General features: G+C 40.7%; 1 protein-coding gene across 2 annotated transcripts in view; it reads right to left on the bottom strand.

Annotated features, from left to right (window-relative positions):
- The window catches only part of PACRG (parkin coregulated), a 430,204-nt gene that overhangs the window by 328,734 nt on the left and 88,180 nt on the right, over positions 1–13,290 (bottom strand). The window lies entirely within an intron of this gene.

Raw genomic sequence — 13,290 nt, 5'->3', positions numbered from 1 at the left:
TGAAGTTTGCTCTTGCTGAATAAAGATCAAATGTACGGAGCTTGTCCCAAGACTGTAAAATATTAAGAAACTGATAAAATTAAACACATAATTTAAAAGAAATTATGAAACGTAAAGTAATATCTGATTAGCATTGTGAAAGTAATGTAAATAAGCAGAGAACCCAGATAATCTGTAACACAAGACGAGTAGTCATTGGACATTTGTAATGAACCAGTTTATATACTATCAGAAAACATGTCTTTATCATTATGGTAAATCATACTTTTTAAAAAAAATCTAAAAATTTAATTAATGGCCAGCTATGATACTCAAACTTTTTTTAGTAACAAACCCTATGGGGGAAAAGAGGGAAGTGCATTCATCAAGGGAAGGAAAGAAATGGTATAGGCTGTTTTGATTATGTTACGTGTGTCCAGATTGATTCCAATCAAGGCCTAAGAAGATAGGACTCTAACTGGTTTAGAATTATGGGGTAGAAACATCCTGGACCCTGGTTTTTGATAAACTCTGTCTCCTGAAAAGGGTTCTAGTCTGGGAAAGAGTTGTTATTCCAGAAGTCTGGCTTGTACTTGGTGAAGCTGAGTTGTAAGAGTACTTAGGAAAAAGAAAAATCTAACAATTCTTAAAAAACAAAAACAAAAACACAGCAGACCACAGTGACCTATGTCATGAAAGGAATGATAAACCTTGGTGGGGTAATGGGACTCACCTCGCTGGCCTCCTAATTGAAATGTCCCACCAGATAGAGCCATTAGTGCAATTTTTTCATTCGCACGTACCCACACATATGTGGGCCTATGTGTGACTCAGACGTGAAAACTAGACCTCATTTGTAGCCCCAAAGGGAAAAACAGGTTTGTTGATGACCTGCAGTCATTGAATGTCTGTTCATTCTGAAGCCAGCCACCAGGCAGCCCCTCAAGTGAGGCTGTAAGCCACAAATCCAGACTTTAGGTTTAACATAACGCCAGCAGGCACACGCCGAATACGGAAGTCTATGCACTGAGGCCGGCTGTGGCTGTGGTGCCTACACTGGCTCTTTAGAGACAATTCTATACCTTGGGACCATTGGTGGTGTGACCACTAGCAGCCACCAGTACCGGGACAGTAACATCTCTGTCGGAGTAACACCCCGGATATCTGTCTTTTATGGACATGGACGTACTGGGTCACGTACGGGCCTGCCCCGTCCAATGCAGTACCGCTGGCACGGGATGAACGGTGCTGACGTCTGCCTTCCCGCACGTCTTCCATCTGGCTGGCATAAAATGTAGCCTAGCTTCCTGCGGCCCCCTTAAGACTAAACTGATGCATCGTTTCAGGGCACCTTGGAAGGAGAATTCAAATAGGTGCAATTTGTTTTTTACTGCACATTTTTGTACTATTATATTTATGGAGTATTACACAATATAACAGTTTATAGAGATTTAACACAAGTTTTATTCTACAGGGATATAAATATTCATTTTATCTTTTTAAAAGTACTTTTGTTTAATAACCATAGCTGACGTTAGTCCATATAATCCAGAGTTGCCTGAAGGATGCAATGCGTTATATTTCACCATTTTTGTTCACAAACACACAGAACCTTTGGTCACGTACTGCCATCTACCACAGATATTCTAAACACTGCAAAGCACCAAGCCTAATGCAGTAGATTAGGGGAGAAAACTCAGTCACGGAAGACATAATTCTGTCTTGTGGATTCCAGGAAGGGGCCATATCACCCATAAATTCCCAAGCAAGGTACACAGCCTGTTATATGGAGGGTGCTAAATAACCGTTTGCTGAATTGAATTAAAATCCGCAGCTCCTAGCATTGCTACATTTTATACAGGGACAACAAAACAAGCTGCAGCCGAGGCCAGAAGATCAGACCTTCCCTCCCCCAGAACATGCCGGCCCGCTGAAAATTCATCTCTACCCAAGGGGATGTAGGAGGCAACGCTTTCTCACCAGACCCCATTCCCATGACCCGGCTGTCTTCTCTCTGGTCAGCCTCTCCTGTTGCTCCCCCTTCAGCAGAAGGAAACAGCAGCCTAGTGTCCACGACACAGGGCTTCCATAAAGACAGAGGCAGGAACAAAGAATTGACCTTTGTTTCCTCTAGAAGTACGGTTTGACCTTGAACAGAAGAGGAAGGAGGCTATCAAGTCCCCAGTGCCCACCATACGCCAGGTGCTCGGCTGAGTGCTTTAAAATATATTCCCACACACATTCCTACACGCACTTTATGAGAGAAGTATTTTATAGACACATCCGGAAACTGAGACTCAGAGAAGTAACTCATTCTAGGTCTCTGCTATTGTCACTTGACCACAGGGTCAAGGCAAGCTGCCTGACCTCTGTTCCCCCTCTTCTCTTGGTAGATTAAAAGCTGCACCTGTCTCCATCTCACCTCCTGGCCCGTGTGCATCAACTACCCAGGGCCTGGCACACAGCAGATGCTCAGTAAGTATTTGTTGATGGATGAATGAAGTCTCCCATTTACTCTAGCCCCAGAGTAAAAATTTACTGCATTAACTTATGTCCTTTACTGAATTCATTGAAAATCTGTATATTACAAATGGACCAATGAATTAAAATGAACAGAATTGATCACTTTTAGCATCAACTGTGCATTACCACCAATGATTCCTACATGTAGAGACAGAGACTTGAATATCAGGCCAAACAGGCCCCAAATCACAAGGTGGCAATGTTACATTTTGCCCAATAGATACAATAAAACTTTTAAAACTCTGCACTTTCTGAGCAGGAAGGGGAGTTAAATGCATAATTTCACTGTATCATCTTTTGTGTTATCATTTTCAGTAAAGGACAATTTCTATCATAGAACCGAAGATTTGAGACTCTTAACTAATGTTAAAAATATGTCTCTTTAGGTATAACTAGCAATGAAGTATTTATTTTATAATACATATTTAACATGAAGCTTCATCTTGTTCTTTGGGAGCTGATAAAAAACTGCATCAGAGTGTAATTTATGGGGAACATCCTGTAAATTCAGAGGCTCTTTTTAAAGGCAAGGAAGGCTTTTAGGCTGTGCTGGCACGGTCTGAGGTTCTTTTGAATTTAGTTACATATCACAGGAAAAGCAATACTCACTGAATAAAAAAGAAGTGCTAAAATTTTAGTATCAAATACAAAGAGCCATTCTATAATGACAATAATATTTTTGAAATACAAACTAAGGAAAGTAAGACATCTTCAGTGAAACGTCACCGTAATCATTCATTCCACTCAGATGTAGAATAATGTGGAGCTTATATACACATATTAACGTCAACATGCTAGGAGTCATGGCAAACTACAAGCTGAAGACAATATACTGTGCGAAGTCAGAGCATTAAATTTTAATTTTTCCCATATGTGTTAGCTCTATCTCCAAACTCAGAGTCCAGAAAACTTTCAAATTTGCCTAATAGTACAATCAAGTATTTTAATGAAGAACATGCCTACCTAATTCCATAGACGACAGACAGACAAGTAGATAGATGATACATACACGACAGACAAATAGGCCAATAGACAGATGCCGCTATTATTATCTTTCCCCTTAAAAATCACCAGAAAAGTATCAGTCTATCCAATACTCTTAAAAGCATCAAACACTCCATAAAAGTAAACTATATAGCCCTTATTTATTAGGATGATTCATGTCATTACTTTAGTCAAAGAACTAATCATTAAGCTGGTTCTATTGGTGTAGTTTTACTTAGAGACATTAAAACTTAAGTTTGTAATAATTTTCTTATTATTCACATATATGTCTTTTAAAAACTATTATCACTTAATCTTTTATTTCCATGCTATAATATTATTAATTTTATTGTAAAAGGGTGAATTGTGATATTGCATCTCATCCACACTAATAAGGGGCAAGCATGCAAAATTATGTTTATAATTTTCCTAATAGAAAAAACGTCTCAGAATTTTAACCCACTAATATTATGCTTCTGCTTATACTATTTACAACCCACAAGTACATTCTAAATTTAGCATTTAAAAAGTTTAACAAACCTACCTCCCACCTTAGGTAAAGTTCTAAAAATAATGTTTATAAGAAATAATTCAAAGCACTCCATTTAGTTACCATGGTGACCACTGCTATCTAATAGTTTAGGGATAGGAAACTGTTCATAGATAACTATAACTGAATAAAGAAATAGATCATCAATCTTTATCTTTTAAAGGAGAGCAAAAAAAGCTGCTATTTTATTTCTACGCTGGACAAGAAGGAGAAAGAACATCACACTACATTTTCCTTAAACCATTGCTATAACATGTAAATATATTTGCTATCTATTTGGTCCCGCTCAGCCCACATCTGATTGAGGACTTGGAAATATTAATGGGATTTGAGGTGCACAATAAAGATGGAAATGTTCTCAAGATTCAAACCACCCGTAGGTCCTGGGCGTGTCTACCTGATGGAAGCTGCTGTCATTGTGTCCTCTGCACTATGACAGGGCAAGAAGAAGGGGAGAAAATGGCTTTCAGTGGGGTCTCCCTTTCCACTCTTTACTTATCAGAAGGAAACTTCAGTGTGGTTAAAGTCTCCTGTGAATACACCTACAGTGAGGCTTCAGTTGTAATTGTTTTCTTTTGCGATTAGCCCTTGGGATGATGACCTTGAATATGTGAACTCCAACCCCTGCATGGCTGCCCAGGACAGCCAGGAAGTACCATGCACGACATGCACAGCTTTTGCACAGGAAGGAAGAGAATGGTGAAGGAGCAAGTAGCTAGGAAACAATTGCTCAGCTTGGGCCCTATCGAGGGAAAGAAATACATATGTACATTCCTTCTCATTACAGTTCATTTCAGACAAACATGATGCAGAATGACACAGCTCAAGCTCCAGGGAAATGGGGAAAAAAAAATATTTCCAAGACTAAACAGTCAGTAAGCACATAGCAGATCATACTGAAGAACACCTCCCCAGAAATACAATTGTTGAGGATTACTTAAAAAACAAAACTGGGAGAATTAATGGATTGCAAGACTAATCCTGAGAGGAGCCCTGAGAGGAGGACACAATCTAACAGCAGAATTTGGCAGGGAAGACCCTATGCCGCACAGAGGAAGAGGACGGCGGCTAATGTAGAGCCTGTATGAGAAAACAAATGTACAGAGTAACAGAGAAGCTATTTCCTCCAACCACTTCGCGTTCAGAGTTTAAAAACATCTTCAGTGAGAAAAGATGGAGGATGCACAAATGCCATACTACACAGCAGTCAGACTGCACAGGAGTCAGAGTTGAAGGGGTTGTGTGTGTGCGCGTGGCTCCCAGCTGCTCATGGCCTTTCTTTTTTATTTTTAAAGATTTTATTGGGGAAGGGGAATAGGACTTTATTGGGGAACAGTGTGTTTTTCCCAGGACCCATCAGCTCCAAGTCAGGTGAGTGACCTTCAATCTTAGTTCTGGAGGGTGCAGCTCAGCGCCAAGTCCAGTTGCCATTGTTCAATCTTAGTTGCAGGGGGCGCAGCCCACCATCCCTTGCGGGAGTCGAACCGGCAACCTTGTGGTTGAGAGCACGCACTCCCACGAACTGAGCCATGCCAGGGAGCTGAGGACTGCTCAGCAGCAGCTCCTTGTCGTCAATCTAGTTGCGGAGGGCGCAGCTTGCTGGCCCATGTGGGAATCGAAATGGCAACCCTGTTGCCCAGAGCTCATGCTCTAACCAACTGAGCCACCCGTCTGCCCTCCTCACGGCCTTTCTGATTGGCCATCTTCACTCTGAAATAATCACCTCTAACCTCCACATTTGGCGGGTTCATTAGGTAGAGATTTGGGGAAAGAAATACGGAATGTCTGCTCTAGTACACCTATTCCCGTGAGATTTTTCACAAGAGTCCTGAAGTTGAGGATTGCCGGACACTTTCCCGGTCTAATTAATTACCTGGCACTTTGTTTCCTATTTGTCTCTCATTTCCTACGTACACAACTTTTTGGCTGAAAACTCTGAGTTTCACTTATACTCTGGGTGAGTATAAGATTCATGTCCCCAAACCCTAGCCCCAAGCCCTAATTTATATAAAGAAATAAGAAATGATATTCCAATAGTCACAAAATAAAAGGCAAATTGGCAGATAAAGTTTCAGAGGAAAGATAAAAGCAGTTTGACTTAACAAAAATTCTGTAAGTTATCTGAGAATTTTGGAAGGGAGCAAATTTAAAAATTTCTGAACTATTTGATGACCTACCCTTCATCTGAGCTTTTTTTTCTTTTTACTCCCTCATGTTTTTGCCTGATCTATTTGATGCAGAATACCAAACACGTGTAAAACAGTTCATTCCAATATTGAGTTTATGCAAATCCCTCAAATAATTAATATTGTTAATATGAGGTCTCATATGACAATGCACGAGCAGAAGGATTCATTTGTAAACAAAAAAGTCTGTTTCTAGTTCGGCTTAATTTATTGAAAAGACAGTAACCTGAGGTACAAGAAATCTAAAGGTGAATGGGCAGTTATTTGGGTCTTTCATTTGTAGTTCACGGATAGGCAATAATACGCCGGCTAACCTTACGTTCTTGTCATGGATAATGTTGGGCCGTTGTGTCAAATAATTTTAAAAGAAGCCTAAGAATAAGATGTCAATCACTGAAAGTTTGGGGTTCTAAGCCAGCTTTTAGGTTGGTGCAAAACTAATTGCTGCTTAACAGTTAAAAATAATTACAAATACCACAATTACTTTTGCAGCAACCTAACAGTATCGAGAGGAATACTCAGCATGTTTTAGACATTACATGAACTATTTTCAGGTTGGTTAGAATAAAATTTAATGTGTTTGTGCTTTGATGGCCTTGAGGATTTGGTTTGCATCTAAAGGTCATCCTGGTTTGCTTCGCTGATGGTTTCATGTCAAAAACAAATTTACCAGTGACCTCTAGCAATGATCTCTAGTGATCTCTTAAATAGGTTTCGCTTCAGATGTTTTGACAAATGTATGCTTCCTTCTTATTGACCAGATGACATAATTTCATAACATTATATCAAGAACAATTAAAGAATTCCCTGGTGACCTACAAAACATATTCACAGCTACTGTAAGACATGAACGTTATTTGCTGAATGAATGAAAGTGATGGTCTAAAAGAAGTAGTACCTACCACTAAAATTTAGAAAATAATGATGTGTGATTCATCTTTACAAATCAGTCAGTATTTTATTGAGTAGCTACTACGGACTAGGCACAGTCCTAGGTACTGGAGAACCAGGGGGAGACCTCACAGAACACATGGTCCAGCTAACAAATTGTCCACTGGGCAACGTTAACGTATTCTACCCAGCACCTGAACAAAAACTAGTGTTGTAACTCATTATTTGTGTTTATTTCTTGATAATCATCTTTTATGCATATAAATAACAAATCTAGGTTGGGGAAAAACATTATCAGTTAGAAAGCCAGGCTCAGCCCTTTTTATGGAATTGGAATCTGAGTCAGGCTTACACTTGCACTGTAAATGCCTTTATTGCACATAAAACTAGTTTTTGTACTTTTACTTCTTAATTGACTAATTATCTTTTGGAATATACTACTAAAATTGAGCTTCTGACCTAGTGCTATTCAGGCCTGGAGGCCAAAATGTGTATAATAATGACAGATAATGAGGTACCTCATGACATTGGAACACATGTTCCTTGAATCTCTATAACCTCCTCTTACACAAAGTGTCCTTGGAAGACACTTAGTTCTGTGTAAGGTGGGAAACATTTAGTGGGGTTGGCGATGGGTGGAACCAAAGGTGATTGCTAGGAAAACCTGGAGGCCTGTACCTGCAATGTTTGTTGGTAAGGTTGTCCCAAAGTAACCCCATCAGAGAAATTATTTACCGCCTTTTCGTTCCTATGAAGGTTTCCTGTAATCTGTGCAAGTTTCATTACAATTTTGAAGGGAACTTTGTGACTTCCTAATGCACGCACACACAGATGAATCTCAACATACACAAAACATTTTCCTAATGTTACCAGGCTCTCCTTGCTGCTTCTCTCCAAATGTGTTTAAAAAATTGGTAGATACAAAAATATGAAATTGTAGCTCACTCAAATTATGTATATGTCATCTTTTCAAAGAGCTACAAGACTGACTTGAGCAGGAAAAAAGATGTGGAAATGACGATTTCTTCATAGACCAAAGTAAGTGGGGAACAGTAGATCAATATTGTATGTCAACAATCATGAAATATAGTCATGGGAGGTGGAGTATAGCGTGAGGGAGACACGCAGTGATGGTCACGTCACAGGCATGTAAGATGAGTGAAGGGGGGTATCACTTCGTGAGGGGTGTAAATGTCTAACTAATATGTTGTTTTGTACACCTGAAACTAATAAAAAATTTAAAAAAGAAACACCATATACACCAGAAAAATAAATATCTTCTTTCTTCTTGACTCTCGCCTCAATACAATTCATTTTTGTTGGCGCATGTTTGTACTAGTAATAGCATTCTATAATAGTATTCATTTATTGGAAATAATATTTACTTAGATTTATGAATCTATGTTTATAGAATGAAGATATTTTAATAATACTTTCATTAATTGACCAATATCTTCCCCAGATTTGGGTTAATCTCTCCAAAATTCATGTTCATAGAATGATACTAATGTCCTTTGTTGGGTATGTAATTATCAGCAGTGTGCTAACTGCTTTGCAAGCACTCCCTGTATTTAAAAAACAAGTAAGTGAAAATGCACAGAAGTGAGGCAGGGACACATACAAGTGACCAGAGTGACAGTCACTTGGATGTCCGGGGTAATAAAAGGCAGGCGGGGCGCCCAAGAATGTCTCCATTCCCTCCAGAGGCCTTGAAAAAGAAACACCCACCTTTCCTAGAAACAGACGACCTCACTGTACCTTCTAGCTCAGTCTGTGATTTGCCTTACTTTTATGAAACCATATAGACTACAATTCCCTAATATCGTGAGTCAAGAAAAAAAATAGAGAACCTAAAAAAAGACACCAAAATGTTCCATCTACTCTTAAGAGGACTCATAGTTTCAGGTAAATTTTTAATTACTTGCAAATTACAATGTTTAGTCTCAGAGTAATAATAAAATGTTTTGGAAGAATATTTTTGCTGAACATGTAATTTTGTGCTGCATACAGTATTACTGATAATGAACTTATCAAGAATCCTCTTCATATTTCCTAGCTTTCCAACTCTGAAACTATATTAAAAATAAATCTGTGACATCTTACAAACCCCTTAGAAACTTGTAAGGTATTAATTTTACCACGGTAAACAGAAGGGCCCACATGACCTGCCATGACTTCCTGTAACTATCACGTTTATCTGAGCAAGTGCAAAGAACACACTCATTAGTCTCTGGCCCATCTCTTCACTGAACACAAAAGGCATGCTCTTATCTGACAATAGGCTGAACGGGAAAGTAAACGCCATGAAAATTAAATCTCATAAAATAAGGATTAGCAAACTCAAAACCAATAATATGCCATGGACTCTACATCTTCTTCTTTGATTTATTATTCCCCAATAATAACTTTTAGCCTTCTGCAGACAAGGTATTCTATGGGGACATGCTCAGAAAACATACTCTAAGACTTTAAGGATATGTTGGATTGATTGAATCATGGCAGCAAAGCATGTTTTGAGCCTCAGGGACCCTGAAGCTCACCTGGCTGGACCCCTTCACTTTACTGATAACACAGTATGGATTTGGCCTGCTGTTGCCCAGTGGCGAACCCCCAAGACTCTGCCATTTTCTTTCTCTGCATTCCATAAAGACCCACTGAAGCAAGACTGACCAGAGGGTATTCATCTCATCATACTTTTCTGCATAAGTGGTACCTGAAGATGAAGCTAAGGAAAGGTGCCAGCCAGGCTGGCCTTCAGGTGTATGCTGTGGTTCCTCGAGGGTTAATTAAGCTCCATAAGGGAAGTCTCAAAGGAATTGGAGTTCAGGGCCTCATGCAACGTTGGAAGAGCCTGTGCCCTCCCTCAGTCTCGGATGCAGAGTGTTGGTTTAGGATTGTGGAACAATCGCTTCTCTAGCAAAAAACAGGGCATCGCTCTGGAAGAGCAGGTGTGTATGTGGAGAGGGAGGGAGGGGGTCACATGTTCCTCAAGCAGGAAGGAAGGAGAAGGTGACCTCCAGGGAGGAAGGAAGGGCTGAGGCAGAAGAGGTTTGGGAGCGTTGGGTACAAGCTAGAAGTTGATGATGCCACAACAAGAGTTCCTCCCCAAACAGTGAGACACACATGTGTCTCCATCTTTTATTCCTTAGAGAAGAACAGCATCCACGGGAGAAAGACTGTGGACCATTTACCTGACCATTGTGCTTCAGCTCATGCGCTCTCTACTCTTTCACTGAGCACTTACTGTGCACCAAGCATTGCAAAGTACTTTACTCTCAATGACCCTCAATATAGCAGTTTCTTTCATTCAGAGAGAAGAAACTGAGGTCAAGAGGCAAAACCTTGCTTACGGTCCTGTGCTGACAAGCGGAGAAGCTGGTAGGACTTACAACGCAGGCTGTCTGGCTTGCGTGCCCATTGACCGTCCAGGATGCATACCCAGCTTGCAAGGATGAAAGCAGGCTCACCTCCCTGGAGGACTCTCTGAATGCCACGCTGGGACATGCAATTCACAAAGGTGTCACCGCTAGCTGTTCAGCGCTGCCTGAAAAGTCTCGGAAGCAAAGCCTCTGATGACACAATGAGAGAGAAAGCTTAAAATGCAAACAGTTGAGAAAAATGAAAAGTCACCTTGAAGGGCAAAGGGCACATACAACACAAGGTGAAGGTTTCTTGTCTCCATTTTATGGATGAGAAGAGTGAGGCTCTGAAAGGTTTTGAAGATTGTCCAGAGTAAACAGCGCCATGAGTGCCAGCGAGAAGAGTTAAAACGAGGTCACCAAGGCTGGAGGCCCAGCGTCTTTCCCCCCACCGCGACACTCCCCACCTTTTAGCACCAGGACTGTTTGGGGCCTGTCCGCCTGCAGGGCAACATGGGTGCCTGTTCTGATGCGGAGCAGCATTTACTGCTATAAATCTGGTTCCGATTTGTGCCAGCTGTTTGAGGAGGATTACATTTCTCTTAGGGAGAGTTCTTTTTGTTAGCAAAATAGCTCAGATTATGCAAGGATGCCTCCCCCCCTTTTTTTTAATATACTGAAGTTTTAAGATTTTATGCTTGAAGTAGCTATATGCCGTTCCTGAATAAGATTTTCCAATCAATGAAACTACGTTCCTTCTGATAACCAAAATTCAAACAATTCTTTAAATTGCACACAAAAAATTTTTTAAAAAATCTTACAGATTTTTCAGTCTTTCATTTACAAGCGTAATTTTGAAAATTCTTGATAATGAGTATGGATTTTGAGTCCATTCACACATTTGCATATCAAATATTCAAAAATGATGCTTACGTTCCACTAGTCTTAACTATTGTACTTTAGGATTCAGATGATGACACGGTGGGATCACTTCCTGGATGGTGTAGATGCCTGACCACTGCACTCCACACCCGAACAGAACAATATTGAACGTCAACTATATATATACACACACACACACACACACACACACACACATGTATTACATATATACATATATCACGGGCTGCAGAGATGGGCCTTTTGAGCCACTGAACAGGAGAGAAGAGACAGAGGGTCAGTTGCTGTGCGTGAGAAAGAGGAATTCTGAAGCACCTGCAAGGGCAGGACCACAAAAGCGAGCCCCGCGGCTCTGCAGGAAGCCACCTCAGAGAGCTGCCCACCGTCTCTAAGACAATGACATCCAGAGTTCACGCTAACTGTTCACCCACTCTGTCCCACAATCCCCTCACTGCTACCCCAATCCTTCAGTGAAAACCAAATCTGCTACCATCTAGAGATTTGGGGGAGAAATGGCAACAGTGACGGAGAGAAAACCAAGGAGATCCCACAGCAGGAGTTTGGCGTGGAAATAAAAACAAGACAGAACAAAACAGAAATAGAAAAGAAAACCCCAAACAAGAAAACATGGCGCAGGGTCCTGAGGCTTCTGAGAGTATGTGAGATGAAGGTTTGACCCACCCAGAGGGGCCCGGGGAACAGGAGCAGCCGGGGCCCCAGCTCAGGTGGATACTGCCTTATTGTAGCTGCTCCACCGCAAAGGGACCTGCCCAGTGGAAGGAGGACGAGGAGCCGGGCCTGTCCTCTGGTCTCCCCAGCACGCCCTGCTCAAACGCTGAAAATCACCACGTACATTCGTTACTCAGCGCTCAATAACCATTTAGCCGATGCCTATCACGTAACAGGCCTCCAGCCAAAGAACCGCAGAGGAAACACCTCTTGAAGTTCAGAGAGAATGTTTGGTTTTCGCGATGCACTGATTTACTTCCTTTAATAAAACGTGAACAGTAGAACGTGTGTTTCCTGGCTTTTTTTCTGTCCTGTCTTGAATATAAGTGGTACCTTTCGATTTGAGTGCAAATTGCCTTCCTTAGCATAATTTTTCTGACAGAATTCTCCTTCTGCACCTCTGTCCCTTTTCTACTTAGGCTCTTATTGTATTGTATTCGTGTCTTTTAGGTTCCCTCACATTCTTTTTTGAAACTGGAAAGTTAGGAAGTAAATGTTATTGGTGATGGAGAAATCAGCATTCTACTTTAGAGACTTTCCGCCCCCTATGCGTTTAGGAAGTCTCTCTGGAAGGAAATGGGAAAATGATGTGTGGAAACGTGCAAACTGTCAGGTACAGACAACTAAAAAAGTGTAGCTCAAGTGCCAGGTCTATGGGACAGGAGGTTTCTGTGTCACTGAAGACAGTCCCTACACATACTATGGTCAGACTGTATGTATTTATTACACGATGTTACAATACAGACTAATTGGAACAGAGTGGAGTTGGGAAGAACCTTTGAGGTAGGAGTTCTCTTTAGACGACATCTGGGGAAGGGTTAGGTGACACAGGGCTTAGGGGAAATTAGGTGGCAAAAGCTAGGACAAGAGAGGACTCTGTTTGCTCCTCTCAATAAATCTGCTTCCGTTACAATTATTTTAAATGAGCAGTTTCTCTCACCGAAAGCACTGCCTCTGTTTTTCTCCCACAAGAATTTGTCATTTCTCACATATCCATTTGTTAATCCATTTGATTAATTAGAATGCTCAGGTACAAATTAGTTTGGGTTAATTTAATTTCTTGGTTTTCAAAGTGATAACTAGGAAACCAACTCTGATTCAATCTTTCATTGCGGAAAGTATTCTCAACATCTATTAGCTCACTTTTCCGCCTTAGCAAATATCAAACATAATTTAATATTTCTTTCAT

Source organism: Rhinolophus ferrumequinum, chromosome 3 (genome assembly GCF_004115265.2).
Source record: "Rhinolophus ferrumequinum isolate MPI-CBG mRhiFer1 chromosome 3, mRhiFer1_v1.p, whole genome shotgun sequence".
Taxonomy (NCBI): Eukaryota; Metazoa; Chordata; class Mammalia; order Chiroptera; family Rhinolophidae; genus Rhinolophus; species Rhinolophus ferrumequinum.
This window is presented reverse-complemented; position numbering and strand designations above follow the sequence as displayed.